The 26,816-nt window shown below is 39.3% G+C and overlaps 12 non-coding genes across 12 annotated transcripts; all 12 read left to right on the top strand.

Annotated features, from left to right (window-relative positions):
- The first annotated feature begins 285 nt into the window (after positions 1 to 285).
- TRNAD-GUC (transfer RNA aspartic acid (anticodon GUC)) lies at positions 286 to 357 on the top strand. Its single transcript has one exon. It is a non-coding gene; the product is annotated as a tRNA-Asp (tRNA).
- A 1,974-nt stretch (positions 358 to 2,331) lies between these two features.
- Positions 2,332 to 2,403, top strand: TRNAD-GUC (transfer RNA aspartic acid (anticodon GUC)). The gene has a single exon. It is a non-coding gene; the product is annotated as a tRNA-Asp (tRNA).
- Positions 2,404 to 4,377: 1,974 nt separating this feature from the next.
- TRNAD-GUC (transfer RNA aspartic acid (anticodon GUC)) lies at positions 4,378 to 4,449 on the top strand. Its single transcript has one exon. It is a non-coding gene; the product is annotated as a tRNA-Asp (tRNA).
- Positions 4,450 to 6,423: 1,974 nt separating this feature from the next.
- Positions 6,424 to 6,495, top strand: TRNAD-GUC (transfer RNA aspartic acid (anticodon GUC)). Its single transcript has one exon. It is a non-coding gene; the product is annotated as a tRNA-Asp (tRNA).
- A 1,650-nt stretch (positions 6,496 to 8,145) lies between these two features.
- Positions 8,146 to 8,217, top strand: TRNAD-GUC (transfer RNA aspartic acid (anticodon GUC)). The gene has a single exon. It is a non-coding gene; the product is annotated as a tRNA-Asp (tRNA).
- Positions 8,218 to 10,191: 1,974 nt separating this feature from the next.
- Positions 10,192 to 10,263, top strand: TRNAD-GUC (transfer RNA aspartic acid (anticodon GUC)). Its single transcript has one exon. It is a non-coding gene; the product is annotated as a tRNA-Asp (tRNA).
- A 1,650-nt stretch (positions 10,264 to 11,913) lies between these two features.
- On the top strand, positions 11,914 to 11,985 carry TRNAD-GUC (transfer RNA aspartic acid (anticodon GUC)). The gene has a single exon. It is a non-coding gene; the product is annotated as a tRNA-Asp (tRNA).
- A 3,345-nt stretch (positions 11,986 to 15,330) lies between these two features.
- TRNAD-GUC (transfer RNA aspartic acid (anticodon GUC)) lies at positions 15,331 to 15,402 on the top strand. The gene has a single exon. It is a non-coding gene; the product is annotated as a tRNA-Asp (tRNA).
- Positions 15,403 to 17,376: 1,974 nt separating this feature from the next.
- TRNAD-GUC (transfer RNA aspartic acid (anticodon GUC)) lies at positions 17,377 to 17,448 on the top strand. The gene has a single exon. It is a non-coding gene; the product is annotated as a tRNA-Asp (tRNA).
- Positions 17,449 to 19,422: 1,974 nt separating this feature from the next.
- TRNAD-GUC (transfer RNA aspartic acid (anticodon GUC)) lies at positions 19,423 to 19,494 on the top strand. The gene has a single exon. It is a non-coding gene; the product is annotated as a tRNA-Asp (tRNA).
- A 1,974-nt stretch (positions 19,495 to 21,468) lies between these two features.
- TRNAD-GUC (transfer RNA aspartic acid (anticodon GUC)) lies at positions 21,469 to 21,540 on the top strand. The gene has a single exon. It is a non-coding gene; the product is annotated as a tRNA-Asp (tRNA).
- Positions 21,541 to 23,514: 1,974 nt separating this feature from the next.
- TRNAD-GUC (transfer RNA aspartic acid (anticodon GUC)) lies at positions 23,515 to 23,586 on the top strand. The gene has a single exon. It is a non-coding gene; the product is annotated as a tRNA-Asp (tRNA).
- The last annotated feature ends 3,230 nt before the right edge of the window (positions 23,587 to 26,816 follow it).

Below are 26,816 nucleotides of genomic sequence, written 5' to 3'. Positions count from 1 at the left end.
ACTGCCAGGATGAATTGGCAGAGCTTCCGTGCAGCTAGTCCATAGATTATCGGGATTGGGAGAGTGAGAAAATGATAACTAGAGCAATGTCTCAAATAAATTGACTTTGTGCATGTTGTACAATAATAAGCATAGATTTTGACGCTTGCAAAAGAGTAGGCCACCAGATGGATCCATTAATGATTTCAATAGTTTTCATAAGCATGCAAGTCACTAGAAATATTAATGTATACGTAGCAAAAAAACGTCTTCTAGGACGTAATGGCGGAGGGGTTGTGCAGCTAATCCTCGTTAGTATAGTGGTAAGTATCCCCGCCTGTCACGCGGGAGACCGGGGTTCGATTCCCCGACGGGGAGGCCTTTGTGCTTTTATTTCTCCAGTATAGATACATAGCAAAAAAGCAATAAAAGTACCTTAAGGCTATGCAACAACTCAAATCTATTAAAAAGGAATTGAGTACATCGGAAAAAAACACACGCATGCAGAAAAGTGGAATAGCCCACGTGGATAAAAACACACAAATCAATAAAAATATTATTGAATACATAGAAAAACATCATCAATTGAAAAGAAATAGAATCTTAGAGAAGACTGATAAAATACATTAGCAGCCATTAAAAATATCATTCACCTATCCCCCTTGATAAGTTCAATAAAGCATATAGAGCACTCAGTCTCCAGTTAAGAACATTTACATAACTACCAGGCCCTGTTTTATAATGTTTGACCACGTTTCCCCTGCCGCTCTCTGTGTTATCCCTTACCACCAGCAATTTAGCTCTCCATCTGTCCAAGCCCTTTATGCATCCCATCTATACCAAATGAACACATGGAATGTGTACAACCCTTATTGAGCCCATAGTTGAATGTTTATATCTTGTAAATAATAAAAAGCTAAAATATATATGAAAAAGAATGATGCACTGGGCGTTGCCTCTGTATCCCTGCTGCCTTATTCCTTTGCCTTTATAGCTCTTCCATAAGTCAGGGTTTGATAATCATTCATCTATACATATAACTTCTATTATCGCAACCGTGGCATTCTTTTATGTCCCCCAGCAGCAAAAACCAGTGAGTAACCCCCTCCCATAAATACTTGGAACACATGTCAAAGATTACGGCATTTATAAACCCCCCATTATTACTGTTTCCAATTGTCTGAAGGCAGCACACTGTTCTAGGGGAGGTTTAGTCCATCGGTGCAAGCCAACTTTGGAATTAAAAGAACAAACATTTTCCTTTTCTAGGACACCACAAATATAATATCCTGGGTTGTTTTAAGAGATCTGTAGGCCCGATACACCACATTAGTGGGCCCTGTTCTCAGGGACGTTCCTGGTCAGGTGCCTTCTGAAACTATCCTCTTGCCATGTCCTGGTCCACTTTTATGAGATCAAAATTTTGGACTCATTCCACCACTTTTATGAGCACATTTTTATTAGCAATTTAGTTCCGGGAGGAAATGGGTTTTGCTAAATTCTTTTGGACTTTCCCCAGGATCTTGATCACCTGCATAGACAAAGAATTGGCATCGGAAGCATCAGAATTAGAGGAAAAGAAAAATGATTTTGCATGTCTGCTGTAAATACAAAAGAAAGTTATAGACCCAGCACATGATTGGAAACTCTTATTATAGGCAAACTCAGCCCAAGGTACATATTTTGGCCAATATAAGCGATTCTCTGGCACATGACACTTTACTTATTGATTCCAAATTTGGTTTACTTATTCTGCCTGTCCATCGTAACATAAAGAAAAAAATGCAGTCTGGCGCCAAGGAGATTGCAAAACGCCTTGTACAATTTGGAGATAAACCGTGTACCTCTATCAAAGACAATATTCCCTGTTATTCCATGCAACCTTAAAATATGGGTGTTAAATACATTGGCTAATTTCCGAGCTGAATGCACCCGAGAAAGCAGAAGAAGTAGAGTCGCTTTTACTGAAACGGACAACGTTAAATCAAATGATAGATCTACCGATGGACACTGGCAAATCAACTATAAAAATCATTATAAATGTTACTGTATGCATAGGAAGAACTCACTGCCAGGATGAATTGGCAGAGCTTCCGTGCAGCTAGTCCATAGATTATCGGGATTGGGAGAGTGAGAAAATGATAACTAGAGCAATGTCTCAAATAAATTGACTTTGTGCATGTTGTACAATAATAAGCATAGATTTTGACGCTTGCAAAAGAGTAGGCCACCAGATGGATCCATTAATGATTTCAATAGTTTTCATAAGCATGCAAGTCACTAGAAATATTAATGTATACGTAGCAAAAAAACGTCTTCTAGGACGTAATGGCGGAGGGGTTGTGCAGCTAATCCTCGTTAGTATAGTGGTAAGTATCCCCGCCTGTCACGCGGGAGACCGGGGTTCGATTCCCCGACGGGGAGGCCTTTGTGCTTTTATTTCTCCAGTATAGATACATAGCAAAAAAGCAATAAAAGTACCTTAAGGCTATGCAACAACTCAAATCTATTAAAAAGGAATTGAGTACATCGGAAAAAAACACACGCATGCAGAAAAGTGGAATAGCCCACGTGGATAAAAACACACAAATCAATAAAAATATTATTGAATACATAGAAAAACATCATCAATTGAAAAGAAATAGAATCTTAGAGAAGACTGATAAAATACATTAGCAGCCATTAAAAATATCATTCACCTATCCCCCTTGATAAGTTCAATAAAGCATATAGAGCACTCAGTCTCCAGTTAAGAACATTTACATAACTACCAGGCCCTGTTTTATAATGTTTGACCACGTTTCCCCTGCCGCTCTCTGTGTTATCCCTTACCACCAGCAATTTAGCTCTCCATCTGTCCAAGCCCTTTATGCATCCCATCTATACCAAATGAACACATGGAATGTGTACAACCCTTATTGAGCCCATAGTTGAATGTTTATATCTTGTAAATAATAAAAAGCTAAAATATATATGAAAAAGAATGATGCACTGGGCGTTGCCTCTGTATCCCTGCTGCCTTATTCCTTTGCCTTTATAGCTCTTCCATAAGTCAGGGTTTGATAATCATTCATCTATACATATAACTTCTATTATCGCAACCGTGGCATTCTTTTATGTCCCCCAGCAGCAAAAACCAGTGAGTAACCCCCTCCCATAAATACTTGGAACACATGTCAAAGATTACGGCATTTATAAACCCCCCATTATTACTGTTTCCAATTGTCTGAAGGCAGCACACTGTTCTAGGGGAGGTTTAGTCCATCGGTGCAAGCCAACTTTGGAATTAAAAGAACAAACATTTTCCTTTTCTAGGACACCACAAATATAATATCCTGGGTTGTTTTAAGAGATCTGTAGGCCCGATACACCACATTAGTGGGCCCTGTTCTCAGGGACGTTCCTGGTCAGGTGCCTTCTGAAACTATCCTCTTGCCATGTCCTGGTCCACTTTTATGAGATCAAAATTTTGGACTCATTCCACCACTTTTATGAGCACATTTTTATTAGCAATTTAGTTCCGGGAGGAAATGGGTTTTGCTAAATTCTTTTGGACTTTCCCCAGGATCTTGATCACCTGCATAGACAAAGAATTGGCATCGGAAGCATCAGAATTAGAGGAAAAGAAAAATGATTTTGCATGTCTGCTGTAAATACAAAAGAAAGTTATAGACCCAGCACATGATTGGAAACTCTTATTATAGGCAAACTCAGCCCAAGGTACATATTTTGGCCAATATAAGCGATTCTCTGGCACATGACACTTTACTTATTGATTCCAAATTTGGTTTACTTATTCTGCCTGTCCATCGTAACATAAAGAAAAAAATGCAGTCTGGCGCCAAGGAGATTGCAAAACGCCTTGTACAATTTGGAGATAAACCGTGTACCTCTATCAAAGACAATATTCCCTGTTATTCCATGCAACCTTAAAATATGGGTGTTAAATACATTGGCTAATTTCCGAGCTGAATGCACCCGAGAAAGCAGAAGAAGTAGAGTCGCTTTTACTGAAACGGACAACGTTAAATCAAATGATAGATCTACCGATGGACACTGGCAAATCAACTATAAAAATCATTATAAATGTTACTGTATGCATAGGAAGAACTCACTGCCAGGATGAATTGGCAGAGCTTCCGTGCAGCTAGTCCATAGATTATCGGGATTGGGAGAGTGAGAAAATGATAACTAGAGCAATGTCTCAAATAAATTGACTTTGTGCATGTTGTACAATAATAAGCATAGATTTTGACGCTTGCAAAAGAGTAGGCCACCAGATGGATCCATTAATGATTTCAATAGTTTTCATAAGCATGCAAGTCACTAGAAATATTAATGTATACGTAGCAAAAAAACGTCTTCTAGGACGTAATGGCGGAGGGGTTGTGCAGCTAATCCTCGTTAGTATAGTGGTAAGTATCCCCGCCTGTCACGCGGGAGACCGGGGTTCGATTCCCCGACGGGGAGGCCTTTGTGCTTTTATTTCTCCAGTATAGATACATAGCAAAAAAGCAATAAAAGTACCTTAAGGCTATGCAACAACTCAAATCTATTAAAAAGGAATTGAGTACATCGGAAAAAAACACACGCATGCAGAAAAGTGGAATAGCCCACGTGGATAAAAACACACAAATCAATAAAAATATTATTGAATACATAGAAAAACATCATCAATTGAAAAGAAATAGAATCTTAGAGAAGACTGATAAAATACATTAGCAGCCATTAAAAATATCATTCACCTATCCCCCTTGATAAGTTCAATAAAGCATATAGAGCACTCAGTCTCCAGTTAAGAACATTTACATAACTACCAGGCCCTGTTTTATAATGTTTGACCACGTTTCCCCTGCCGCTCTCTGTGTTATCCCTTACCACCAGCAATTTAGCTCTCCATCTGTCCAAGCCCTTTATGCATCCCATCTATACCAAATGAACACATGGAATGTGTACAACCCTTATTGAGCCCATAGTTGAATGTTTATATCTTGTAAATAATAAAAAGCTAAAATATATATGAAAAAGAATGATGCACTGGGCGTTGCCTCTGTATCCCTGCTGCCTTATTCCTTTGCCTTTATAGCTCTTCCATAAGTCAGGGTTTGATAATCATTCATCTATACATATAACTTCTATTATCGCAACCGTGGCATTCTTTTATGTCCCCCAGCAGCAAAAACCAGTGAGTAACCCCCTCCCATAAATACTTGGAACACATGTCAAAGATTACGGCATTTATAAACCCCCCATTATTACTGTTTCCAATTGTCTGAAGGCAGCACACTGTTCTAGGGGAGGTTTAGTCCATCGGTGCAAGCCAACTTTGGAATTAAAAGAACAAACATTTTCCTTTTCTAGGACACCACAAATATAATATCCTGGGTTGTTTTAAGAGATCTGTAGGCCCGATACACCACATTAGTGGGCCCTGTTCTCAGGGACGTTCCTGGTCAGGTGCCTTCTGAAACTATCCTCTTGCCATGTCCTGGTCCACTTTTATGAGATCAAAATTTTGGACTCATTCCACCACTTTTATGAGCACATTTTTATTAGCAATTTAGTTCCGGGAGGAAATGGGTTTTGCTAAATTCTTTTGGACTTTCCCCAGGATCTTGATCACCTGCATAGACAAAGAATTGGCATCGGAAGCATCAGAATTAGAGGAAAAGAAAAATGATTTTGCATGTCTGCTGTAAATACAAAAGAAAGTTATAGACCCAGCACATGATTGGAAACTCTTATTATAGGCAAACTCAGCCCAAGGTACATATTTTGGCCAATATAAGCGATTCTCTGGCACATGACACTTTACTTATTGATTCCAAATTTGGTTTACTTATTCTGCCTGTCCATCGTAACATAAAGAAAAAAATGCAGTCTGGCGCCAAGGAGATTGCAAAACGCCTTGTACAATTTGGAGATAAACCGTGTACCTCTATCAAAGACAATATTCCCTGTTATTCCATGCAACCTTAAAATATGGGTGTTAAATACATTGGCTAATTTCCGAGCTGAATGCACCCGAGAAAGCAGAAGAAGTAGAGTCGCTTTTACTGAAACGGACAACGTTAAATCAAATGATAGATCTACCGATGGACACTGGCAAATCAACTATAAAAATCATTATAAATGTTACTGTATGCATAGGAAGAACTCACTGCCAGGATGAATTGGCAGAGCTTCCGTGCAGCTAGTCCATAGATTATCGGGATTGGGAGAGTGAGAAAATGATAACTAGAGCAATGTCTCAAATAAATTGACTTTGTGCATGTTGTACAATAATAAGCATAGATTTTGACGCTTGCAAAAGAGTAGGCCACCAGATGGATCCATTAATGATTTCAATAGTTTTCATAAGCATGCAAGTCACTAGAAATATTAATGTATACGTAGCAAAAAAACGTCTTCTAGGACGTAATGGCGGAGGGGTTGTGCAGCTAATCCTCGTTAGTATAGTGGTAAGTATCCCCGCCTGTCACGCGGGAGACCGGGGTTCGATTCCCCGACGGGGAGGCCTTTGTGCTTTTATTTCTCCAGTATAGATACATAGCAAAAAAGCAATAAAAGTACCTTAAGGCTATGCAACAACTCAAATCTATTAAAAAGGAATTGAGTACATCGGAAAAAAACACACGCATGCAGAAAAGTGGAATAGCCCACGTGGATAAAAACACACAAATCAATAAAAATATTATTGAATACATAGAAAAACATCATCAATTGAAAAGAAATAGAATCTTAGAGAAGACTGATAAAATACATTAGCAGCCATTAAAAATATCATTCACCTATCCCCCTTGATAAGTTCAATAAAGCATATAGAGCACTCAGTCTCCAGTTAAGAACATTTACATAACTACCAGGCCCTGTTTTATAATGTTTGACCACGTTTCCCCTGCCGCTCTCTGTGTTATCCCTTACCACCAGCAATTTAGCTCTCCATCTGTCCAAGCCCTTTATGCATCCCATCTATACCAAATGAACACATGGAATGTGTACAACCCTTATTGAGCCCATAGTTGAATGTTTATATCTTGTAAATAATAAAAAGCTAAAATATATATGAAAAAGAATGATGCACTGGGCGTTGCCTCTGTATCCCTGCTGCCTTATTCCTTTGCCTTTATAGCTCTTCCATAAGTCAGGGTTTGATAATCATTCATCTATACATATAACTTCTATTATCGCAACCGTGGCATTCTTTTATGTCCCCCAGCAGCAAAAACCAGTGAGTAACCCCCTCCCATAAATACTTGGAACACATGTCAAAGATTACGGCATTTATAAACCCCCCATTATTACTGTTTCCAATTGTCTGAAGGCAGCACACTGTTCTAGGGGAGGTTTAGTCCATCGGTGCAAGCCAACTTTGGAATTAAAAGAACAAACATTTTCCTTTTCTAGGACACCACAAATATAATATCCTGGGTTGTTTTAAGAGATCTGTAGGCCCGATACACCACATTAGTGGGCCCTGTTCTCAGGGACGTTCCTGGTCAGGTGCCTTCTGAAACTATCCTCTTGCCATGTCCTGGTCCACTTTTATGAGATCAAAATTTTGGACTCATTCCACCACTTTTATGAGCACATTTTTATTAGCAATTTAGTTCCGGGAGGAAATGGGTTTTGCTAAATTCTTTTGGACTTTCCCCAGGATCTTGATCACCTGCATAGACAAAGAATTGGCATCGGAAGCATCAGAATTAGAGGAAAAGAAAAATGATTTTGCATGTCTGCTGTAAATACAAAAGAAAGTTATAGACCCAGCACATGATTGGAAACTCTTATTATAGGCAAACTCAGCCCAAGGTACATATTTTGGCCAATATAAGCGATTCTCTGGCACATGACACTTTACTTATTGATTCCAAATTTGGTTTACTTATTCTGCCTGTCCATCGTAACATAAAGAAAAAAATGCAGTCTGGCGCCAAGGAGATTGCAAAACGCCTTGTACAATTTGGAGATAAACCGTGTACCTCTATCAAAGACAATATTCCCTGTTATTCCATGCAACCTTAAAATATGGGTGTTAAATACATTGGCTAATTTCCGAGCTGAATGCACCCGAGAAAGCAGAAGAAGTAGAGTCGCTTTTACTGAAACGGACAACGTTAAAAAAACGTCTTCTAGGACGTAATGGCGGAGGGGTTGTGCAGCTAATCCTCGTTAGTATAGTGGTAAGTATCCCCGCCTGTCACGCGGGAGACCGGGGTTCGATTCCCCGACGGGGAGGCCTTTGTGCTTTTATTTCTCCAGTATAGATACATAGCAAAAAAGCAATAAAAGTACCTTAAGGCTATGCAACAACTCAAATCTATTAAAAAGGAATTGAGTACATCGGAAAAAAACACACGCATGCAGAAAAGTGGAATAGCCCACGTGGATAAAAACACACAAATCAATAAAAATATTATTGAATACATAGAAAAACATCATCAATTGAAAAGAAATAGAATCTTAGAGAAGACTGATAAAATACATTAGCAGCCATTAAAAATATCATTCACCTATCCCCCTTGATAAGTTCAATAAAGCATATAGAGCACTCAGTCTCCAGTTAAGAACATTTACATAACTACCAGGCCCTGTTTTATAATGTTTGACCACGTTTCCCCTGCCGCTCTCTGTGTTATCCCTTACCACCAGCAATTTAGCTCTCCATCTGTCCAAGCCCTTTATGCATCCCATCTATACCAAATGAACACATGGAATGTGTACAACCCTTATTGAGCCCATAGTTGAATGTTTATATCTTGTAAATAATAAAAAGCTAAAATATATATGAAAAAGAATGATGCACTGGGCGTTGCCTCTGTATCCCTGCTGCCTTATTCCTTTGCCTTTATAGCTCTTCCATAAGTCAGGCTTTGATAATCATTCATCTATACATATAACTTCTATTATCGCAACCGTGGCATTCTTTTATGTCCCCCAGCAGCAAAAACCAGTGAGTAACCCCCTCCCATAAATACTTGGAACACATGTCAAAGATTACGGCATTTATAAACCCCCCATTATTACTGTTTCCAATTGTCTGAAGGCAGCACACTGTTCTAGGGGAGGTTTAGTCCATCGGTGCAAGCCAACTTTGGAATTAAAAGAACAAACATTTTCCTTTTCTAGGACACCACAAATATAATATCCTGGGTTGTTTTAAGAGATCTGTAGGCCCGATACACCACATTAGTGGGCCCTGTTCTCAGGGACGTTCCTGGTCAGGTGCCTTCTGAAACTATCCTCTTGCCATGTCCTGGTCCACTTTTATGAGATCAAAATTTTGGACTCATTCCACCACTTTTATGAGCACATTTTTATTAGCAATTTAGTTCCGGGAGGAAATGGGTTTTGCTAAATTCTTTTGGACTTTCCCCAGGATCTTGATCACCTGCATAGACAAAGAATTGGCATCGGAAGCATCAGAATTAGAGGAAAAGAAAAATGATTTTGCATGTCTGCTGTAAATACAAAAGAAAGTTATAGACCCAGCACATGATTGGAAACTCTTATTATAGGCAAACTCAGCCCAAGGTACATATTTTGGCCAATATAAGCGATTCTCTGGCACATGACACTTTACTTATTGATTCCAAATTTGGTTTACTTATTCTGCCTGTCCATCGTAACATAAAGAAAAAAATGCAGTCTGGCGCCAAGGAGATTGCAAAACGCCTTGTACAATTTGGAGATAAACCGTGTACCTCTATCAAAGACAATATTCCCTGTTATTCCATGCAACCTTAAAATATGGGTGTTAAATACATTGGCTAATTTCCGAGCTGAATGCACCCGAGAAAGCAGAAGAAGTAGAGTCGCTTTTACTGAAACGGACAACGTTAAATCAAATGATAGATCTACCGATGGACACTGGCAAATCAACTATAAAAATCATTATAAATGTTACTGTATGCATAGGAAGAACTCACTGCCAGGATGAATTGGCAGAGCTTCCGTGCAGCTAGTCCATAGATTATCGGGATTGGGAGAGTGAGAAAATGATAACTAGAGCAATGTCTCAAATAAATTGACTTTGTGCATGTTGTACAATAATAAGCATAGATTTTGACGCTTGCAAAAGAGTAGGCCACCAGATGGATCCATTAATGATTTCAATAGTTTTCATAAGCATGCAAGTCACTAGAAATATTAATGTATACGTAGCAAAAAAACGTCTTCTAGGACGTAATGGCGGAGGGGTTGTGCAGCTAATCCTCGTTAGTATAGTGGTAAGTATCCCCGCCTGTCACGCGGGAGACCGGGGTTCGATTCCCCGACGGGGAGGCCTTTGTGCTTTTATTTCTCCAGTATAGATACATAGCAAAAAAGCAATAAAAGTACCTTAAGGCTATGCAACAACTCAAATCTATTAAAAAGGAATTGAGTACATCGGAAAAAAACACACGCATGCAGAAAAGTGGAATAGCCCACGTGGATAAAAACACACAAATCAATAAAAATATTATTGAATACATAGAAAAACATCATCAATTGAAAAGAAATAGAATCTTAGAGAAGACTGATAAAATACATTAGCAGCCATTAAAAATATCATTCACCTATCCCCCTTGATAAGTTCAATAAAGCATATAGAGCACTCAGTCTCCAGTTAAGAACATTTACATAACTACCAGGCCCTGTTTTATAATGTTTGACCACGTTTCCCCTGCCGCTCTCTGTGTTATCCCTTACCACCAGCAATTTAGCTCTCCATCTGTCCAAGCCCTTTATGCATCCCATCTATACCAAATGAACACATGGAATGTGTACAACCCTTATTGAGCCCATAGTTGAATGTTTATATCTTGTAAATAATAAAAAGCTAAAATATATATGAAAAAGAATGATGCACTGGGCGTTGCCTCTGTATCCCTGCTGCCTTATTCCTTTGCCTTTATAGCTCTTCCATAAGTCAGGGTTTGATAATCATTCATCTATACATATAACTTCTATTATCGCAACCGTGGCATTCTTTTATGTCCCCCAGCAGCAAAAACCAGTGAGTAACCCCCTCCCATAAATACTTGGAACACATGTCAAAGATTACGGCATTTATAAACCCCCCATTATTACTGTTTCCAATTGTCTGAAGGCAGCACACTGTTCTAGGGGAGGTTTAGTCCATCGGTGCAAGCCAACTTTGGAATTAAAAGAACAAACATTTTCCTTTTCTAGGACACCACAAATATAATATCCTGGGTTGTTTTAAGAGATCTGTAGGCCCGATACACCACATTAGTGGGCCCTGTTCTCAGGGACGTTCCTGGTCAGGTGCCTTCTGAAACTATCCTCTTGCCATGTCCTGGTCCACTTTTATGAGATCAAAATTTTGGACTCATTCCACCACTTTTATGAGCACATTTTTATTAGCAATTTAGTTCCGGGAGGAAATGGGTTTTGCTAAATTCTTTTGGACTTTCCCCAGGATCTTGATCACCTGCATAGACAAAGAATTGGCATCGGAAGCATCAGAATTAGAGGAAAAGAAAAATGATTTTGCATGTCTGCTGTAAATACAAAAGAAAGTTATAGACCCAGCACATGATTGGAAACTCTTATTATAGGCAAACTCAGCCCAAGGTACATATTTTGGCCAATATAAGCGATTCTCTGGCACATGACACTTTACTTATTGATTCCAAATTTGGTTTACTTATTCTGCCTGTCCATCGTAACATAAAGAAAAAAATGCAGTCTGGCGCCAAGGAGATTGCAAAACGCCTTGTACAATTTGGAGATAAACCGTGTACCTCTATCAAAGACAATATTCCCTGTTATTCCATGCAACCTTAAAATATGGGTGTTAAATACATTGGCTAATTTCCGAGCTGAATGCACCCGAGAAAGCAGAAGAAGTAGAGTCGCTTTTACTGAAACGGACAACGTTAAAAAAACGTCTTCTAGGACGTAATGGCGGAGGGGTTGTGCAGCTAATCCTCGTTAGTATAGTGGTAAGTATCCCCGCCTGTCACGCGGGAGACCGGGGTTCGATTCCCCGACGGGGAGGCCTTTGTGCTTTTATTTCTCCAGTATAGATACATAGCAAAAAAGCAATAAAAGTACCTTAAGGCTATGCAACAACTCAAATCTATTAAAAAGGAATTGAGTACATCGGAAAAAAACACACGCATGCAGAAAAGTGGAATAGCCCACGTGGATAAAAACACACAAATCAATAAAAATATTATTGAATACATAGAAAAACATCATCAATTGAAAAGAAATAGAATCTTAGAGAAGACTGATAAAATACATTAGCAGCCATTAAAAATATCATTCACCTATCCCCCTTGATAAGTTCAATAAAGCATATAGAGCACTCAGTCTCCAGTTAAGAACATTTACATAACTACCAGGCCCTGTTTTATAATGTTTGACCACGTTTCCCCTGCCGCTCTCTGTGTTATCCCTTACCACCAGCAATTTAGCTCTCCATCTGTCCAAGCCCTTTATGCATCCCATCTATACCAAATGAACACATGGAATGTGTACAACCCTTATTGAGCCCATAGTTGAATGTTTATATCTTGTAAATAATAAAAAGCTAAAATATATATGAAAAAGAATGATGCACTGGGCGTTGCCTCTGTATCCCTGCTGCCTTATTCCTTTGCCTTTATAGCTCTTCCATAAGTCAGGCTTTGATAATCATTCATCTATACATATAACTTCTATTATCGCAACCGTGGCATTCTTTTATGTCCCCCAGCAGCAAAAACCAGTGAGTAACCCCCTCCCATAAATACTTGGAACACATGTCAAAGATTACGGCATTTATAAACCCCCCATTATTACTGTTTCCAATTGTCTGAAGGCAGCACACTGTTCTAGGGGAGGTTTAGTCCATCGGTGCAAGCCAACTTTGGAATTAAAAGAACAAACATTTTCCTTTTCTAGGACACCACAAATATAATATCCTGGGTTGTTTTAAGAGATCTGTAGGCCCGATACACCACATTAGTGGGCCCTGTTCTCAGGGACGTTCCTGGTCAGGTGCCTTCTGAAACTATCCTCTTGCCATGTCCTGGTCCACTTTTATGAGATCAAAATTTTGGACTCATTCCACCACTTTTATGAGCACATTTTTATTAGCAATTTAGTTCCGGGAGGAAATGGGTTTTGCTAAATTCTTTTGGACTTTCCCCAGGATCTTGATCACCTGCATAGACAAAGAATTGGCATCGGAAGCATCAGAATTAGAGGAAAAGAAAAATGATTTTGCATGTCTGCTGTAAATACAAAAGAAAGTTATAGACCCAGCACATGATTGGAAACTCTTATTATAGGCAAACTCAGCCCAAGGTACATATTTTGGCCAATATAAGCGATTCTCTGGCACATGACACTTTACTTATTGATTCCAAATTTGGTTTACTTATTCTGCCTGTCCATCGTAACATAAAGAAAAAAATGCAGTCTGGCGCCAAGGAGATTGCAAAACGCCTTGTACAATTTGGAGATAAACCGTGTACCTCTATCAAAGACAATATTCCCTGTTATTCCATGCAACCTTAAAATATGGGTGTTAAATACATTGGCTAATTTCCGAGCTGAATGCACCCGAGAAAGCAGAAGAAGTAGAGTCGCTTTTACTGAAACGGACAACGTTAAATCAAATGATAGATCTACCAGCCATTAAAAATATCATTCACCTATCCCCCTTGATAAGTTCAATAAAGCATATAGAGCACTCAGTCTCCAGTTAAGAACATTTACATAACTACCAGGCCCTGTTTTATAATGTTTGACCACGTTTCCCCTGCCGCTCTCTGTGTTATCCCTTACCACCAGCAATTTAGCTCTCCATCTGTCCAAGCCCTTTATGCATCCCATCTATACCAAATGAACACATGGAATGTGTACAACCCTTATTGAGCCCATAGTTGAATGTTTATATCTTGTAAATAATAAAAAGCTAAAATATATATGAAAAAGAATGATGCACTGGGCGTTGCCTCTGTATCCCTGCTGCCTTATTCCTTTGCCTTTATAGCTCTTCCATAAGTCAGGGTTTGATAATCATTCATCTATACATATAACTTCTATTATCGCAACCGTGGCATTCTTTTATGTCCCCCAGCAGCAAAAACCAGTGAGTAACCCCCTCCCATAAATACTTGGAACACATGTCAAAGATTACGGCATTTATAAACCCCCCATTATTACTGTTTCCAATTGTCTGAAGGCAGCACACTGTTCTAGGGGAGGTTTAGTCCATCGGTGCAAGCCAACTTTGGAATTAAAAGAACAAACATTTTCCTTTTCTAGGACACCACAAATATAATATCCTGGGTTGTTTTAAGAGATCTGTAGGCCCGATACACCACATTAGTGGGCCCTGTTCTCAGGGACGTTCCTGGTCAGGTGCCTTCTGAAACTATCCTCTTGCCATGTCCTGGTCCACTTTTATGAGATCAAAATTTTGGACTCATTCCACCACTTTTATGAGCACATTTTTATTAGCAATTTAGTTCCGGGAGGAAATGGGTTTTGCTAAATTCTTTTGGACTTTCCCCAGGATCTTGATCACCTGCATAGACAAAGAATTGGCATCGGAAGCATCAGAATTAGAGGAAAAGAAAAATGATTTTGCATGTCTGCTGTAAATACAAAAGAAAGTTATAGACCCAGCACATGATTGGAAACTCTTATTATAGGCAAACTCAGCCCAAGGTACATATTTTGGCCAATATAAGCGATTCTCTGGCACATGACACTTTACTTATTGATTCCAAATTTGGTTTACTTATTCTGCCTGTCCATCGTAACATAAAGAAAAAAATGCAGTCTGGCGCCAAGGAGATTGCAAAACGCCTTGTACAATTTGGAGATAAACCGTGTACCTCTATCAAAGACAATATTCCCTGTTATTCCATGCAACCTTAAAATATGGGTGTTAAATACATTGGCTAATTTCCGAGCTGAATGCACCCGAGAAAGCAGAAGAAGTAGAGTCGCTTTTACTGAAACGGACAACGTTAAATCAAATGATAGATCTACCGATGGACACTGGCAAATCAACTATAAAAATCATTATAAATGTTACTGTATGCATAGGAAGAACTCACTGCCAGGATGAATTGGCAGAGCTTCCGTGCAGCTAGTCCATAGATTATCGGGATTGGGAGAGTGAGAAAATGATAACTAGAGCAATGTCTCAAATAAATTGACTTTGTGCATGTTGTACAATAATAAGCATAGATTTTGACGCTTGCAAAAGAGTAGGCCACCAGATGGATCCATTAATGATTTCAATAGTTTTCATAAGCATGCAAGTCACTAGAAATATTAATGTATACGTAGCAAAAAAACGTCTTCTAGGACGTAATGGCGGAGGGGTTGTGCAGCTAATCCTCGTTAGTATAGTGGTAAGTATCCCCGCCTGTCACGCGGGAGACCGGGGTTCGATTCCCCGACGGGGAGGCCTTTGTGCTTTTATTTCTCCAGTATAGATACATAGCAAAAAAGCAATAAAAGTACCTTAAGGCTATGCAACAACTCAAATCTATTAAAAAGGAATTGAGTACATCGGAAAAAAACACACGCATGCAGAAAAGTGGAATAGCCCACGTGGATAAAAACACACAAATCAATAAAAATATTATTGAATACATAGAAAAACATCATCAATTGAAAAGAAATAGAATCTTAGAGAAGACTGATAAAATACATTAGCAGCCATTAAAAATATCATTCACCTATCCCCCTTGATAAGTTCAATAAAGCATATAGAGCACTCAGTCTCCAGTTAAGAACATTTACATAACTACCAGGCCCTGTTTTATAATGTTTGACCACGTTTCCCCTGCCGCTCTCTGTGTTATCCCTTACCACCAGCAATTTAGCTCTCCATCTGTCCAAGCCCTTTATGCATCCCATCTATACCAAATGAACACATGGAATGTGTACAACCCTTATTGAGCCCATAGTTGAATGTTTATATCTTGTAAATAATAAAAAGCTAAAATATATATGAAAAAGAATGATGCACTGGGCGTTGCCTCTGTATCCCTGCTGCCTTATTCCTTTGCCTTTATAGCTCTTCCATAAGTCAGGGTTTGATAATCATTCATCTATACATATAACTTCTATTATCGCAACCGTGGCATTCTTTTATGTCCCCCAGCAGCAAAAACCAGTGAGTAACCCCCTCCCATAAATACTTGGAACACATGTCAAAGATTACGGCATTTATAAACCCCCCATTATTACTGTTTCCAATTGTCTGAAGGCAGCACACTGTTCTAGGGGAGGTTTAGTCCATCGGTGCAAGCCAACTTTGGAATTAAAAGAACAAACATTTTCCTTTTCTAGGACACCACAAATATAATATCCTGGGTTGTTTTAAGAGATCTGTAGGCCCGATACACCACATTAGTGGGCCCTGTTCTCAGGGACGTTCCTGGTCAGGTGCCTTCTGAAACTATCCTCTTGCCATGTCCTGGTCCACTTTTATGAGATCAAAATTTTGGACTCATTCCACCACTTTTATGAGCACATTTTTATTAGCAATTTAGTTCCGGGAGGAAATGGGTTTTGCTAAATTCTTTTGGACTTTCCCCAGGATCTTGATCACCTGCATAGACAAAGAATTGGCATCGGAAGCATCAGAATTAGAGGAAAAGAAAAATGATTTTGCATGTCTGCTGTAAATACAAAAGAAAGTTATAGACCCAGCACATGATTGGAAACTCTTATTATAGGCAAACTCAGCCCAAGGTACATATTTTGGCCAATATAAGCGATTCTCTGGCACATGACACTTTACTTATTGATTCCAAATTTGGTTTACTTATTCTGCCTGTCCATCGTAACATAAAGAAAAAAATGCAGTCTGGCGCCAAGGAGATTGCAAAACGCCTTGTACAATTTGGAGATAAACCGTGTACCTCTATCAAAGACAATATTCCCTGTTATTCCATGCAACCTTAAAATATGGGTGTTAAATACATTGGCTAATTTCCGAGCTGAATGCACCCGAGAAAGCAGAAGAAGTAGAGTCGCTTTTACTGAAACGGACAACGTTAAATCAAATGATAGATCTACCGATGGACACTGGCAAATCAACTATAAAAATCATTATAAATGTTACTGTATGCATAGGAAGAACTCACTGCCAGGATGAATTGGCAGAGCTTCCGTGCAGCTAGTCCATAGATTATCGGGATTGGGAGAGTGAGAAAATGATAACTAGAGCAATGTCTCAAATAAATTGACTTTGTGCATGTTGTACAATAATAAGCATAGATTTTGACGCTTGCAAAAGAGTAGGCCACCAGATGGATCCATTAATGATTTCAATAGTTTTCATAAGCATGCAAGTCACTAGAAATATTAATGTATACGTAGCAAAAAAACGTCTTCTAGGACGTAATGGCGGAGGGGTTGTGCAGCTAATCCTCGTTAGTATAGTGGTAAGTATCCCCGCCTGTCACGCGGGAGACCGGGGTTCGATTCCCCGACGGGGAGGCCTTTGTGCTTTTATTTCTCCAGTATAGATACATAGCAAAAAAGCAATAAAAGTACCTTAAGGCTATGCAACAACTCAAATCTATTAAAAAGGAATTGAGTACATCGGAAAAAAACACACGCATGCAGAAAAGTGGAATAGCCCACGTGGATAAAAACACACAAATCAATAAAAATATTATTGAATACATAGAAAAACATCATCAATTGAAAAGAAATAGAATCTTAGAGAAGACTGATAAAATACATTAGCAGCCATTAAAAATATCATTCACCTATCCCCCTTGATAAGTTCAATAAAGCATATAGAGCACTCAGTCTCCAGTTAAGAACATTTACATAACTACCAGGCCCTGTTTTATAATGTTTGACCACGTTTCCCCTGCCGCTCTCTGTGTTATCCCTTACCACCAGCAATTTAGCTCTCCATCTGTCCAAGCCCTTTATGCATCCCATCTATACCAAATGAACACATGGAATGTGTACAACCCTTATTGAGCCCATAGTTGAATGTTTATATCTTGTAAATAATAAAAAGCTAAAATATATATGAAAAAGAATGATGCACTGGGCGTTGCCTCTGTATCCCTGCTGCCTTATTCCTTTGCCTTTATAGCTCTTCCATAAGTCAGGGTTTGATAATCATTCATCTATACATATAACTTCTATTATCGCAACCGTGGCATTCTTTTATGTCCCCCAGCAGCAAAAACCAGTGAGTAACCCCCTCCCATAAATACTTGGAACACATGTCAAAGATTACGGCATTTATAAACCCCCCATTATTACTGTTTCCAATTGTCTGAAGGCAGCACACTGTTCTAGGGGAGGTTTAGTCCATCGGTGCAAGCCAACTTTGGAATTAAAAGAACAAACATTTTCCTTTTCTAGGACACCACAAATATAATATCCTGGGTTGTTTTAAGAGATCTGTAGGCCCGATACACCACATTAGTGGGCCCTGTTCTCAGGGACGTTCCTGGTCAGGTGCCTTCTGAAACTATCCTCTTGCCATGTCCTGGTCCACTTTTATGAGATCAAAATTTTGGACTCATTCCACCACTTTTATGAGCACATTTTTATTAGCAATTTAGTTCCGGGAGGAAATGGGTTTTGCTAAATTCTTTTGGACTTTCCCCAGGATCTTGATCACCTGCATAGACAAAGAATTGGCATCGGAAGCATCAGAATTAGAGGAAAAGAAAAATGATTTTGCATGTCTGCTGTAAATACAAAAGAAAGTTATAGACCCAGCACATGATTGGAAACTCTTATTATAGGCAAACTCAGCCCAAGGTACATATTTTGGCCAATATAAGCGATTCTCTGGCACATGACACTTTACTTATTGATTCCAAATTTGGTTTACTTATTCTGCCTGTCCATCGTAACATAAAGAAAAAAATGCAGTCTGGCGCCAAGGAGATTGCAAAACGCCTTGTACAATTTGGAGATAAACCGTGTACCTCTATCAAAGACAATATTCCCTGTTATTCCATGCAACCTTAAAATATGGGTGTTAAATACATTGGCTAATTTCCGAGCTGAATGCACCCGAGAAAGCAGAAGAAGTAGAGTCGCTTTTACTGAAACGGACAACGTTAAATCAAATGATAGATCTACCGATGGACACTGGCAAATCAACTATAAAAATCATTATAAATGTTACTGTATGCATAGGAAGAACTCACTGCCAGGATGAATTGGCAGAGCTTCCGTGCAGCTAGTCCATAGATTATCGGGATTGGGAGAGTGAGAAAATGATAACTAGAGCAATGTCTCAAATAAATTGACTTTGTGCATGTTGTACAATAATAAGCATAGATTTTGACGCTTGCAAAAGAGTAGGCCACCAGATGGATCCATTAATGATTTCAATAGTTTTCATAAGCATGCAAGTCACTAGAAATATTAATGTATACGTAGCAAAAAAACGTCTTCTAGGACGTAATGGCGGAGGGGTTGTGCAGCTAATCCTCGTTAGTATAGTGGTAAGTATCCCCGCCTGTCACGCGGGAGACCGGGGTTCGATTCCCCGACGGGGAGGCCTTTGTGCTTTTATTTCTCCAGTATAGATACATAGCAAAAAAGCAATAAAAGTACCTTAAGGCTATGCAACAACTCAAATCTATTAAAAAGGAATTGAGTACATCGGAAAAAAACACACGCATGCAGAAAAGTGGAATAGCCCACGTGGATAAAAACACACAAATCAATAAAAATATTATTGAATACATAGAAAAACATCATCAATTGAAAAGAAATAGAATCTTAGAGAAGACTGATAAAATACATTAGCAGCCATTAAAAATATCATTCACCTATCCCCCTTGATAAGTTCAATAAAGCATATAGAGCACTCAGTCTCCAGTTAAGAACATTTACATAACTACCAGGCCCTGTTTTATAATGTTTGACCACGTTTCCCCTGCCGCTCTCTGTGTTATCCCTTACCACCAGCAATTTAGCTCTCCATCTGTCCAAGCCCTTTATGCATCCCATCTATACCAAATGAACACATGGAATGTGTACAACCCTTATTGAGCCCATAGTTGAATGTTTATATCTTGTAAATAATAAAAAGCTAAAATATATATGAAAAAGAATGATGCACTGGGCGTTGCCTCTGTATCCCTGCTGCCTTATTCCTTTGCCTTTATAGCTCTTCCATAAGTCAGGGTTTGATAATCATTCATCTATACATATAACTTCTATTATCGCAACCGTGGCATTCTTTTATGTCCCCCAGCAGCAAAAACCAGTGAGTAACCCCCTCCCATAAATACTTGGAACACATGTCAAAGATTACGGCATTTATAAACCCCCCATTATTACTGTTTCCAATTGTCTGAAGGCAGCACACTGTTCTAGGGGAGGTTTAGTCCATCGGTGCAAGCCAACTTTGGAATTAAAAGAACAAACATTTTCCTTTTCTAGGACACCACAAATATAATATCCTGGGTTGTTTTAAGAGATCTGTAGGCCCGATACACCACATTAGTGGGCCCTGTTCTCAGGGACGTTCCTGGTCAGGTGCCTTCTGAAACTATCCTCTTGCCATGTCCTGGTCCACTTTTATGAGATCAAAATTTTGGACTCATTCCACCACTTTTATGAGCACATTTTTATTAGCAATTTAGTTCCGGGAGGAAATGGGTTTTGCTAAATTCTTTTGGACTTTCCCCAGGATCTTGATCACCTGCATAGACAAAGAATTGGCATCGGAAGCATCAGAATTAGAGGAAAAGAAAAATGATTTTGCATGTCTGCTGTAAATACAAAAGAAAGTTATAGACCCAGCACATGATTGGAAACTCTTATTATAGGCAAACTCAGCCCAAGGTACATATTTTGGCCAATATAAGCGATTCTCTGGCACATGACACTTTACTTATTGATTCCAAATTTGGTTTACTTATTCTGCCTGTCCATCGTAACATAAAGAAAAAAATGCAGTCTGGCGCCAAGGAGATTGCAAAACGCCTTGTACAATTTGGAGATAAACCGTGTACCTCTATCAAAGACAATATTCCCTGTTATTCCATGCAACCTTAAAATATGGGTGTTAAATACATTGGCTAATTTCCGAGCTGAATGCACCCGAGAAAGCAGAAGAAGTAGAGTCGCTTTTACTGAAACGGACAACGTTAAATCAAATGATAGATCTACCGATGGACACTGGCAAATCAACTATAAAAATCATTATAAATGTTACTGTATGCATAGGAAGAACTCACTGCCAGGATGAATTGGCAGAGCTTCCGTGCAGCTAGTCCATAGATTATCGGGATTGGGAGAGTGAGAAAATGATAACTAGAGCAATGTCTCAAATAAATTGACTTTGTGCATGTTGTACAATAATAAGCATAGATTTTGACGCTTGCAAAAGAGTAGGCCACCAGATGGATCCATTAATGATTTCAATAGTTTTCATAAGCATGCAAGTCACTAGAAATATTAATGTATACGTAGCAAAAAAACGTCTTCTAGGACGTAATGGCGGAGGGGTTGTGCAGCTAATCCTCGTTAGTATAGTGGTAAGTATCCCCGCCTGTCACGCGGGAGACCGGGGTTCGATTCCCCGACGGGGAGGCCTTTGTGCTTTTATTTCTCCAGTATAGATACATAGCAAAAAAGCAATAAAAGTACCTTAAGGCTATGCAACAACTCAAATCTATTAAAAAGGAATTGAGTACATCGGAAAAAAACACACGCATGCAGAAAAGTGGAATAGCCCACGTGGATAAAAACACACAAATCAATAAAAATATTATTGAATACATAGAAAAACATCATCAATTGAAAAGAAATAGAATCTTAGAGAAGACTGATAAAATACATTAGCAGCCATTAAAAATATCATTCACCTATCCCCCTTGATAAGTTCAATAAAGCATATAGAGCACTCAGTCTCCAGTTAAGAACATTTACATAACTACCAGGCCCTGTTTTATAATGTTTGACCACGTTTCCCCTGCCGCTCTCTGTGTTATCCCTTACCACCAGCAATTTAGCTCTCCATCTGTCCAAGCCCTTTATGCATCCCATCTATACCAAATGAACACATGGAATGTGTACAACCCTTATTGAGCCCATAGTTGAATGTTTATATCTTGTAAATAATAAAAAGCTAAAATATATATGAAAAAGAATGATGCACTGGGCGTTGCCTCTGTATCCCTGCTGCCTTATTCCTTTGCCTTTATAGCTCTTCCATAAGTCAGGGTTTGATAATCATTCATCTATACATATAACTTCTATTATCGCAACCGTGGCATTCTTTTATGTCCCCCAGCAGCAAAAACCAGTGAGTAACCCCCTCCCATAAATACTTGGAACACATGTCAAAGATTACGGCATTTATAAACCCCCCATTATTACTGTTTCCAATTGTCTGAAGGCAGCACACTGTTCTAGGGGAGGTTTAGTCCATCGGTGCAAGCCAACTTTGGAATTAAAAGAACAAACATTTTCCTTTTCTAGGACACCACAAATATAATATCCTGGGTTGTTTTAAGAGATCTGTAGGCCCGATACACCACATTAGTGGGCCCTGTTCTCAGGGACGTTCCTGGTCAGGTGCCTTCTGAAACTATCCTCTTGCCATGTCCTGGTCCACTTTTATGAGATCAAAATTTTGGACTCATTCCACCACTTTTATGAGCACATTTTTATTAGCAATTTAGTTCCGGGAGGAAATGGGTTTTGCTAAATTCTTTTGGACTTTCCCCAGGATCTTGATCACCTGCATAGACAAAGAATTGGCATCGGAAGCATCAGAATTAGAGGAAAAGAAAAATGATTTTGCATGTCTGCTGTAAATACAAAAGAAAGTTATAGACCCAGCACATGATTGGAAACTCTTATTATAGGCAAACTCAGCCCAAGGTACATATTTTGGCCAATATAAGCGATTCTCTGGCACATGACACTTTACTTATTGATTCCAAATTTGGTTTACTTATTCTGCCTGTCCATCGTAACATAAAGAAAAAAATGCAGTCTGGCGCCAAGGAGATTGCAAAACGCCTTGTACAATTTGGAGATAAACCGTGTACCTCTATCAAAGACAATATTCCCTGTTATTCCATGCAACCTTAAAATATGGGTGTTAAATACATTGGCTAATTTCCGAGCTGAATGCACCCGAGAAAGCAGAAGAAGTAGAGTCGCTTTTACTGAAACGGACAACGTTAAATCAAATGATAGATCTACCGATGGACACTGGCAAATCAACTATAAAAATCATTATAAATGTTACTGTATGCATAGGAAGAACTCACTGCCAGGATGAATTGGCAGAGCTTCAGTGCAGCTAGTCCATAGATTATCGGGATTGGGAGAGTGAGAAAATGATAACTAGAGCAATGTCTCAAATAAATTGACTTTGTGCATGTTGTACAATAATAAGCATAGATTTTGACGCTTGCAAAAGAGTAGGCCACCAGATGGATCCATTAATGATTTCAATAGTTTTCATAAGCATGCAAGTCACTAGAAATATTAATGTATACGTAGCAAAAAAACGTCTTCTAGGACGTAATGGCGGAGGGGTTGTGCAGCTAATCCTCGTTAGTATAGTGGTAAGTATCCCCGCCTGTCACGCGGGAGACCGGGGTTCGATTCCCCGACGGGGAGGCCTTTGTGCTTTTATTTCTCCAGTATAGATACATAGCAAAAAAGCAATAAAAGTACCTTAAGGCTATGCAACAACTCAAATCTATTAAAAAGGAATTGAGTACATCGGAAAAAAACACACGCATGCAGAAAAGTGGAATAGCCCACGTGGATAAAAACACACAAATCAATAAAAATATTATTGAATACATAGAAAAACATCATCAATTGAAAAGAAATAGAATCTTAGAGAAGACTGATAAAATACATTAGCAGCCATTAAAAATATCATTCACCTATCCCCCTTGATAAGTTCAATAAAGCATATAGAGCACTCAGTCTCCAGTTAAGAACATTTACATAACTACCAGGCCCTGTTTTATAATGTTTGACCACGTTTCCCCTGCCGCTCTCTGTGTTATCCCTTACCACCAGCAATTTAGCTCTCCATCTGTCCAAGCCCTTTATGCATCCCATCTATACCAAATGAACACATGGAATGTGTACAACCCTTATTGAGCCCATAGTTGAATGTTTATATCTTGTACATAATAAAAAGCTAAAATATATATGAAAAAGAATGATGCACTGGGCGTTGCCTCTGTATCCCTGCTGCCTTATTCCTTTGCCTTTATAGCTCTTCCATAAGTCAGGGTTTGATAATCATTCATCTATACATATAACTTCTATTATCGCAACCGTGGCATTCTTTTATGTCCCCCAGCAGCAAAAACCAGTGAGTAACCCCCTCCCATAAATACTTGGAACACATGTCAAAGATTACGGCATTTATAAACCCCCCATTATTACTGTTTCCAATTGTCTGAAGGCAGCACACTGTTCTAGGGGAGGTTTAGTCCATCGGTGCAAGCCAACTTTGGAATTAAAAGAACAAACATTTTCCTTTTCTAGGACACCACAAATATAATATCCTGGGTTGTTTTAAGAGATCTGTAGGCCCGATACACCACATTAGTGGGCCCTGTTCTCAGGGACGTTCCTGGTCAGGTGCCTTCTGAAACTATCCTCTTGCCATGTCCTGGTCCACTTTTATGAGATCAAAATTTTGGACTCATTCCACCACTTTTATGAGCACATTTTTATTAGCAATTTAGTTCCGGGAGGAAATGGGTTTTGCTAAATTCTTTTGGACTTTCCCCAGGATCTTGATCACCTGCATAGACAAAGAATTGGCATCGGAAGCATCAGAATTAGAGGAAAAGAAAAATGATTTTGCATGTCTGCTGTAAATACAAAAGAAAGTTATAGACCCAGCACATGATTGGAAACTCTTATTATAGGCAAACTCAGCCCAAGGTACATATTTTGGCCAATATAAGCGATTCTCTGGCACATGACACTTTACTTATTGATTCCAAATTTGGTTTACTTATTCTGCCTGTCCATCGTAACATAAAGAAAAAAATGCAGTCTGGCGCCAAGGAGATTGCAAAACGCCTTGTACAATTTGGAGATAAACCGTGTACCTCTATCAAAGACAATATTCCCTGTTATTCCATGCAACCTTAAAATATGGGTGTTAAATACATTGGCTAATTTCCGAGCTGAATGCACCCGAGAAAGCAGAAGAAGTAGAGTCGCTTTTACTGAAACGGACAACGTTAAATCAAATGATAGATCTACCGATGGACACTGGCAAATCAACTATAAAAATCATTATAAATGTTACTGTATGCATAGGAAGAACTCACTGCCAGGATGAATTGGCAGAGCTTCCGTGCAGCTAGTCCATAGATTATCGGGATTGGGAGAGTGAGAAAATGATAACTAGAGCAATGTCTCAAATAAATTGACTTTGTGCATGTTGTACAATAATAAGCATAGATTTTGACGCTTGCAAAAGAGTAGGCCACCAGATGGATCCATTAATGATCTTGAAGTTCAGACAGATCCAGTCCATCTCCCAAGTGGTCCAAAACCTTGTGCAACATTTATCTGCACAGGAAGAGGCCACCAGAGCCGCGCAAGTCCAGCCAAACCCGTCAGCTCCCGCCGAGGAGCCCAAGTTTAATTTACCCGACCAATTCTCTGGGGACAGAATCCTGTTCCGTAACTTTAAGGAGAGTTGTAAACTTTACTACCGTGTACGCCTCCGCTCCTCCGGCTCTGAACAACAGAGGGTGGGTTTAGTGATTTCCCTACTTCAGGGTGACCCGCAGTCCTGGGCCTTCAGCTTGCCTTCTGACAGTCCTTAGCTGAGGTCAGTGGATTTCTTCTTCGAAGCCCTAGGCCTCCTGTATGATGACCTAGATTGGGTAGCCTCCGCTGAGGCCCATCTCAGATCCTTATAACAAGGCCGACGCTCTGCGGAAGAATACGCTGCTGAGTTCCGGCGTTGGTTGACAGTGAGTGGCATGACCCAGCTTAACGCAGCCAGTTCCGTTTGGGGTTGTCGGAACAAATTAAGGATTCCCTGGTACAGTACCCTTCACCTACCTCCCTGGAGGGACTTATGCAGCTCACTATCAAAATTGATAGACGCCTCAAGGAAAGAAGAGCTAAGAAGGAAACACTGACTCCCTGTACATTTCTTTCTGTGCCTCATTTCTGTGGTACTGGCTGGAGGGTTTCCTAACAGTGGTAAGGGATAACACAGAGAGGGGCAGGGGAAACGTGGGCAAAAATTGTAAAACATGGCCTGGTAGTTATGTAAATGTTCTTAACTGGAGACTGAGTGATCTATATGCTTTATTAAACTTATCAAGGGGGATAGGTGAGTGATATTTTTAATGGCTGCTAATGTATTTTATCAGTCTTCTCTAAGATTCTATTTCTATTCAATTGATGATGTTTTTCTATGTATTCAATAATATTTTTATTGATTTGTGTGTTTTTATCCACGTGGGCTACTCCACTTTTCTGCATGCGTGTGTTTTTTTCCTATGTAAGCAATTCCTTTTTAATAGATTTGAGTTGTTGCATACCCTTAAGGTACGTTTATTGCTTTTTTGCTATGTATCTATACTGGAGAAATAAAAGCACAAAGGCCTCCTCGTCAGGGAATCGAACCCCGGTCTCCGCGTGACAGGAGACTGGGCTTGGAGTAGTTATGTGTTCTTAATTGGAGACTGAGTGATATGCTTTATTGAACTTAATAAGGACATTGTAACTGTCCTTATTAAGACACTTGAGCTAGCAAACATCAGGTGCTTCAAGGTCCTGCTAATCCATTATCCCGCTATTCTGAGGTTGGAACCTTGCATCCAGTACCTACACTCTGCCTGCTACCT

This window comes from Mixophyes fleayi, chromosome 1 (assembly GCF_038048845.1).
Source record: "Mixophyes fleayi isolate aMixFle1 chromosome 1, aMixFle1.hap1, whole genome shotgun sequence".
Classification (NCBI taxonomy): domain Eukaryota; kingdom Metazoa; phylum Chordata; class Amphibia; order Anura; family Limnodynastidae; genus Mixophyes; species Mixophyes fleayi.
This window is presented reverse-complemented; position numbering and strand designations above follow the sequence as displayed.